Source organism: Pleurodeles waltl, chromosome 8, assembly GCF_031143425.1.
Source record: "Pleurodeles waltl isolate 20211129_DDA chromosome 8, aPleWal1.hap1.20221129, whole genome shotgun sequence".
NCBI classification, from domain to species: Eukaryota; Metazoa; Chordata; class Amphibia; order Caudata; family Salamandridae; genus Pleurodeles; species Pleurodeles waltl.
This window is the reverse complement of record NC_090447.1, coordinates 1,015,700,909-1,015,707,089: the sequence shown is the minus strand read 5'-3', so window position 1 is coordinate 1,015,707,089 and position 6,181 is coordinate 1,015,700,909.

Here is a 6,181-nt window from a genome sequence, read left to right as displayed (position 1 = left end):
CTATCCAGGTGGCAGAGGTCATTACCTTAGCTCCCTGGCCAGGCAACTGCACATAATATTTTGCGATTTCCACCGGCCCTGTGGATATCTCTGTGCCTTCAGGGGAGTCGCTACCACGTGAAGTCACTTGTCAAGCTTAGGAAGACTTGAAGACAGTAAGTGCACTGTAGGATAGAAAAAGTGGTAGAAGGTTTGGTCGATGAGGAGCTTGAACCTGCATGTCAATTTTAAATGTATCTAAAAATTATTGTCTGAAGTGTTTGTTTAGGAAATTTTATTCCATAAAACAAACAGTACATATAATACAATACAATATGAAGCATTGCAAATTCACCTAAGACAACCGATGTCTCATTTGCTAAATAGTTGAGGAATAGTCCACAACTTGGGGCCAGATGTATCAAAGGGTTTTGCCCATTCTGTGTCTATGGAAAAATGTGTTCGCACATATGGCCCTTAGTTCTTACAGACTCAGTGCGGGTCGACCAACACCTAAACTGGAGCAAGGGTTCTAAAAATTAAATGCATTTCGCATCATTAAAATCTCTAACATACCATCTCAAATGCTGGGTCATAAAATCAAGGAATAAGAGATCAGGGAGGCTGTGGCATAATGGCCAGAGCTGCTGACTTTGGAGCTGGGAAAGCAGCTTCAACTCCCGGCACTGATTCAACATCCTGTAATTCTGGGCAAAACACTAAGGGGGTCATTACAACCCTGGCGGTCTTTGACCGCCAGGGCTGTTTTGACGGAAGCACTGCCAACAGGCTGGCGGTGCTTCCTGGGGAATTACGACCGTGGCGGAATCGCTGCGGTCGCACCGCCGGGACCGGCAGTTTCCCGCCACTTTAGTCCCGGCAGTTTCAATCCCCCAGGGCAGCGCTGCCCAGGGGATTACGAGTCCCCCTCCCGCCAGCCTTTTCATGGCGGTTTGAACTGCCATGAAAAGGCTGGCGGAAAGGGGAGTTGCAGGGCCCCCTGCCACGGCCCCATGCAGCTTTTCACTGTCTGCATAGCAGACAGTGAAAAGCGCGATGGGTGCAACTGCACCCGTCGCACAGCCGCAACACCGCCGGCTCCATTTGGAGCCGGCTCGCGTGTTGCGGCCGAGATCCCCGCTGGGCTGGTGGGTGGAAACCAGGTTTCCGCCCGCCGGCCCAGTGGGAATCTCCAAATAGACCCCACGGGAGTGCGGCTGCATTGGCGGCCGCCCGGCAGTTTCAACTTGGTGGGCAGTGGTTGCCACCCGCCAAGGTTGAAATGAGGGCCTTAATCTCTGTGCCTACCAGAAAATGTACGAGTCCTTATGTAATGTAACTGGTGCTAATGTAATGCACTCCAATACCTTTGGGTCAAGTTAGCGCTATATAAAACTGCAAACAAAAAAAGATTTTAAAAGGAACATAAAAATAATACACAGTTTTAAGCATACAATTTCATAAGCAATAGGTTCAAAATGAGATAAAAGTGTGTGTGCTACCCAAGTAAAACTGTGATAAATAACTCATACAACCTATAGCCTGTGAAGACTCAGGCCCTCATTATGAACATGGGGGTCTGGGCCGCCATGCCGGTGGTGGCGGTAATTACTGCCACCAGAATGGTGGCCCAGACCGCCATATAATAAACATGGCAGACCCAACACTGGCGTAACTCCACCACCACCAGGCTTCCGCTGCCAGGCAGCCTGGTGATGGCAGAGTTACATATCCAACAGGACAGCGATACAAGCAGCTCTGCCCGCCGGATAATGTACCTGATTCCACCAGCCTTTCCTTGGCAGTTTCCCCTGCCAGGTAAAGGCTGGCGGAATGGGTGTCTTGGGTCTCCCCTGCGGGCCCCTGCACTGCTCATGCGCTTGACATGGGCAGTGAAGGAGCCCCCGTGCACAGCCCTGCCATGCATGTCACTGCCTGTAAACCAGGCAGTGACATGCGTGACGGGTGCAGCTGCACCTGCCGCACTGCTTCATTGCTGGTGGCCCCATGTGGAGCGGCTTCAATGTACAGGCCCTGCATTCAGCTGGCCCGGCTGGCGGAAACACTGTTTCCCTCCAGCCGGCCCAGATGAATGATCATTAGGTGGCCAGCGGGTCCTCGGGGCGCTGGCAGCCTTTTGTTGACCACCAGCGCCGAACTCGGCAGGTTTTCCCGCTGAGCTCATAATGAGGGCCACAATTTTGAATAGACATTAACAAGTGCTAAATATGACCCTTTCCACTGAAAACTTAAGCAATCAATAAACAACTTGCATAGTAAGGGGGCCAGTGTCTCTAGGATTTAAATGTACATTACTGTAGAACAATATTTCAAATGTTGAAGTACTAGTGATGCTTGCTTAGATGTAAATACAGAAAAGACTGGGACACAATACCCAAAGTATACTTTTGAATGAAACTGAAGTTTTGAGTCAATTCACTTCCTGAGTAACTCTGATACAATAATGATAAGCTTAGATAAGGAACCCACACTTGGCGTTCTGCAGAGCTATAGCTTTGGATCTTTCTGTTTTTTAGAAGCCCCACTGAGAATATATATTTACTTATGTCAATAGAGGTATCACTTTTTAGTACCCTTGAAGCTTCCCAATAATGTCTAAAGCCGAGCTGATTACATAGTGGTCGAATCCATTTAGTTCGCACATTTGCATAGGTTGGAGAGAAAAACAGTATATGGTCAATGTTTTCCTTGAGGGCTAGGGAACACATGGGGCAATTCTCAGTGTGGTCTGTTGGCCTTCCTGTGAACCACTGTGATGTAAAGGACCGTTTTTCCAGAATACTGTAGCCGTACTTGAGATACAGAGGCCCATATTTATACTTTTTGACGCAAAACTGCGCCGGCGCAGTTTTGCGTCAAAAATATTACCGCCGGTTAACGCCATTTTGGTGCGCCGTGCGGGCATCAGATTTATACTTTGACGCACGGCGGCGCAAACAGCAGGTGGGAGTCATTATTTTTGACGCACACCGCGGCGTCAAGTCGTAAAGGAAAATTACATTAACGCGGCAGAAATGACTGTGGGTCGATTTACAACACCGCAAACCGGATATGCGCTGTTTTTTTTACGCAATAGCGTAAAAAAACACAGCGAACACAGCCATTTCACCAGAGGAGAGCCAAAATGGATCCCAGATGCCACTACAGACCCCAGGAAGATGACAGCAGACCAGGAACCAGCCAGGAGGACCCACACAAGAACCAGGACACTTTTAAGAAAAAAAGAAAGTGTCGCTTCAGTGCAGAGGAGCAGGAAATCCTAGTTAAAGAGGTGACGGAACACCAGCACCAACTTTTTGTCACATCAAAGTTGCCAATCAGTAGGAGAGAGGCTATATGGCAACAAATTGTTGACAAGATAAACAGTGTGGCAGAAGTACGCAGAACAGTCACCGAGTGCGCGAAACGCTGGCATGACTGCAAACGCAGGACCAAGGAAAAGATGGCCAGGAACAGGAAGGCAGCACTGCAGACTGGAGGTGGGAGTCCAGCACACCAGGAGGCCCTGGACCACATGGAGGAGATGGTCGCAGCCGTCATCCCTGAGGAGATCGTCACAGGGATTCAAGGACAAGACAGCGCAGACTACCAGGACACAACGCACATGCAGGGTAAGTCGCATGGGGAATTATAATGCAATAATGTCAACTGTGAGCATGGGGGGGGATACCGACCACTAAATGCATGGAAGTCATCTAATACATGGAGTGGCATGGGTAAAGGGGCACGGCATAGGAGTATGGCCTGTTCTGAGAAGACCTGGGGCACACCATTACACAACACCAACAACAGTCCCATGGGGGCATGCTGTCATGCCAACGACGGAGCAAAGGGAAGGCCACTACGTCAAACTGACATCCTGGCATTCGCTACATTAACTAGGGCCCTATTAGCAATCCTCTAGCCAAACCGACAACTGCAATGTAGCTGCGACAACTGTTGCCACTACCACCTCTGATCTGTGTGCAGCTCAAGTAGCCAATGGCAGTAACCTCCCCATGGAACATACACACCTAAATTAGTGGGTGCATGACATCTGCAACAATCCACTGAAACAAGACAAAGGCCCCAGTACACTCAAATGTCAATGCCCATAGTTGTCACAAACATCAGCCAAAGTAAACAACAATAGGAGCGACACAGCACTAAGGACACACCCATCCTGCATATGTCAGGGTCCATCCTGTGCCTGGGTAACAAGGCAACATCACAAATCTCATACTGCTCAGACAACAGCATTGAGGAGGGGACACATGTAACTGGTCACTGAAATACACCTGCACAGTCAGAGGACGAAATAGGACACTGTTACGACTATCAGGGCAATCCAATGTAACACACATTACCCAACATCGGCAGGACCCATTAACAATGTCAACATCCATATCAGATCATAACATTGCCATGCTTAGGATATGCAACATGTCAATTACATTTAAGTCGATGTGAACGATCAGGGATTGGGGCAGGTCCTGATAGTTAAGTGTGCTGCCAGGGCCATCAGAACACCCACAGAGTGATAACTCAATAATATACATGTGACACACAGGTGGGCCATAGGCCTGAAACAATGCCCATCTGAAGGACTGCAGATATTAATACAAAACAAGATCCCAAAGTGAATTCATCAAAAGGCAGGCACGTCACGTCAAAATTGTCACAACACAGACACTAATTGTACCCTGTTTCATTGCAGAGGAAGATGGATCTCCTGCCGATATGCCTGTCCCAGATTTCCCTGATGACATGGATGACGAGCCGATAAACATTCCCCAGGAGACTATCCAAAATGTCCTTGAAACCCTCCAGACCCCATCTTCAGTCACAAGGAGGAGCACAGAACAAGCAGCCATCGCAGAGGAACCACCCACCACCCCAATTGTAAGACCTGCCAGCTCCAATACAGCTGAGGACTCAGACGACACTGGCACCAGCTTTGAGAGAACTGTAGTTGGAGTACAGCGGGAGCTGGCCAACGAGGTGCGGGTGGGGATGCAAAATATGGCAGCCAGCCTTGAGGTGGTGCGTTCGTGCATGATGTCATTTGCAGATCAGGCAGCAGCTATGCAAGCCCTAACATCTATCTTGCAGGAAATGCAGAAAACCCTGAAGGAAATCAGCACAGCTGTAATGCAGTTGACCCAACGCCTACAACAGCAATCCTGTCAACGCGTGCACGAATGCAACATTGAACCCCTCAAGGCCGACCTGGTTGCCTACCGTCGTGATGTGGCTGCTATTCTCAAGAACCAGCAGATCCTCCTTGCTGCAGTACTGCCCTTAAGACCTTCACAGGGAGCAGCCACCGGGATGTCTGACTCCACGTCTTCTAACACTGAGGTGTGTGTTGCCCCTTCACAACCAACAACAACAAGGACAGAGGAGGCAACACACACATCAGAAGAAGAAGACATGGAACAGATCACATTCACAAGGAAAATGACCCGGAAGCACTAGTCCCTGCCACATGGCCAACTATTACCAAAGTACTGCGTTTTGTAACATGACAGTCTTACAACAACTGTACTCAAGCACTGTTCTGCTAACCACTGTATAACTTGTCACCCAGCCCAGTGATTGTCTCTCTCCTACTCATTGGCTAAGTCTGTCTCTTTGCACTGTCTGAAACAGCAACCCCAGCATGACAAAAGCATTTTGGTAAACCCTTGTGTTGGATCACACTGGAAGATATCACTATAATGGACTCACAATCATGGACAATGTACAAATAGCACTACAGCACTTTTCAATAAATAGCACTTATACAACAAATCTGTCTCTGGGTAATGTGACATATCAACTGCGCTGTAGATAATTGAAATGTCCCTACTGTCAAATAATGTACCTTGTCAATGCAACTGTCCAGATATTATGTAGTTAGAGAAATCTGCACAGTGACCATGATTGCATCATACTCTGCCCATCCTGAGGGAATAATCTGATGAAGTGAGAAACCATACACCACCATGCTGTGTTGGACAGAAGAATGCTTCCTCACGGGATAACTAAGTCATCAAATAGTGCCCACTAAATGTTGTCAACATGCAAAAATAACACAATAAACATGCCACACTAATCTAAGTAAATACAAAAAAAAAAACTGCACAAATGAAGGTGTCTGAGTTAACATACAAATAGGTAATCATGCCGAACTGTGTCACAAATGATGTATGAGGGTCAT